Raw genomic sequence first — 1954 nt, 5'->3', positions numbered from 1 at the left:
GAATGTAAGAAGGAGGTGATGAAGGGTTTTATTAGAGGATGCTGAAGAATAAAGTGGGTTCCCTGCTATTGTTAAAACTTCAAGACACGGGGAGTTCCTTGTCCATGTGTTCTTTGCACTCTGTGTATCCCCTGGATACCCAGATTAACTAATAAAGCAGAAAAAATATGTAAATGATAAAAGAGATATCACTATGATATCAAGTCACTTTATCAATTCAACATCCCATTATAAAAATAAGCAATGGGAATAAATCCACAATTTAGAAAAGGAAATGCATAATATACAACAATAGTGGGAGATTTTTAAGGTGAAATGGTAAAATAAACTTCTAAACTATATTAATAACAACTTTTGAAATTAAAAACTTGACACTGCATCTTGGAACTACCACATATTAGCTGTTTGAATTTTGAGAGGCAACTGAACCATTCAAAAACTTACATCTTTACCCAAATAGTGAGAATAGGGGTATTTATCCTCCTGAAAGTGTTAGTCACTCAGTCATGTCTGACTCTTTGTAACCCCATGGACTGTAGCTTGCCAGGCTCCTCTGTTCATGGAATTCTCCAGGCAAGAATATGGAATGGGTTGTCATTCCCTTCTCCAGGGGATCTTCCCAACCCAGGGACTGAACCCAGTTCTCTCACATCGCAGGCAGATTCTTTCCCATATGAGCCATGAGGGAAGCCCCTATTCTCCTAAGGAGATGGTTGACAATCTATGTAAAAAGATTAGCATGAACACTGGGCTTGGGTCCCTGTGTTATATAGCAGCTCCCCATTACCTCTCTTGACAGTTTATATAGATCAATGCTAGCAAACTCTGGGCTCTGGGTTTGCTCTCAGGTGATCTCAGGTACACATGCATGGATTTGATCTTCTTGGACCCTTTCCTGCAGTAACTCCTGGACTTGCCAACTCACCTGGTTGGGAACTCTGAGAGGAAGATCACTGCGAGAAGGTCCAAACTCCTCCTGGATGGTTAATAATGGAGACTGAAGCTCTGGCCCCACAAAATACAGCTGAAATGAGGCTTGCATGAGTCTCTCAGCCAAACTTAGGACTCTAACAGCAATAACCACATTCCATTCAGTGCAAGGTTGTACAGACTAAGGGGAGCAGCAGAGGAGATATTTACAGCTCCTCCATCTACTAATCAGCACATTTCCCTCTTTCTACTCCAACGTCTAGGCCCGTGATTTCCCTATGGGACACTGGTCTGAACAGTGAAGGGAATGTCCTGGAGATTCTGTGTTCCCAAGAGACCAGGTTAGAGTCAAGAGAATCAACTGCTAATTATCATTGTTCTTCCTCATGCACTTTGCTGACTTCTTCAGTCTAACCTTTGAAAAATGCCTCATCCCAAACCTGATTTTCTCCAAGTTTAGGAATAGATCACATTCCTTCCTGGAGTAGATCCCTTGACTCTTCAAATATTGACTTGTAGTAGAGACACAACCCCTGATGTCTAGAAAAAGTTGCTCTTCTCCTCCTCAGCAAGGACAAGGAGGAGCACTGTACAGCTTAGCTTGGTGCCACATTGTCCAAAATCACTAGGAATTTCTTAATTATATCACAAGTTGAGTTCTGATTTAATCCCTCATATTGAAATGTTTGTTCATTGTAATGAATATATTTATATTCTTTTCCTGCGATAGTCTGAATGCAAAATAGGGAAATAAATAGATTCTTCCCTCTAGCTTCCAGAGGAAATCAAGCCCTGCAAACATGTTGATTTTAGTCCAGAGAAACCCATATCATGCTTCCGAACTCCAGAATTGTCAGAGCATAAGTTATTTATTTAAATCACTAGTGTGGTAATTTTATCTTAACACTAGAAATTGAATACAGATATTTTTTCCCAGTAAAATTTTGTTCAGGAAATGGAGATTATACTTCTCAGTTCATTTATTGAGCTTCCCCTGGGGAAAGATATTTTGTGTTATAATCCC

At 39.9% G+C, this 1954-nt stretch overlaps 1 pseudogene; it reads right to left on the bottom strand.

Annotated features, from left to right (window-relative positions):
* The window catches only part of LOC104983469, a 3402-nt pseudogene extending 2360 nt beyond the window's left edge, over positions 1–1042 (bottom strand).
* Positions 1043–1954: the final 912 nt, after the last annotated feature.

This window comes from Bison bison, unplaced genomic scaffold, assembly GCF_000754665.1.
Source record: "Bison bison bison isolate TAMUID 2011002044 unplaced genomic scaffold, Bison_UMD1.0 scf7180017862782, whole genome shotgun sequence".
NCBI classification, from domain to species: Eukaryota; Metazoa; Chordata; class Mammalia; order Artiodactyla; family Bovidae; genus Bison; species Bison bison.
Note: the sequence above shows the minus strand (reverse complement) of the source record. Positions and strands in the feature narration are given on the sequence as shown.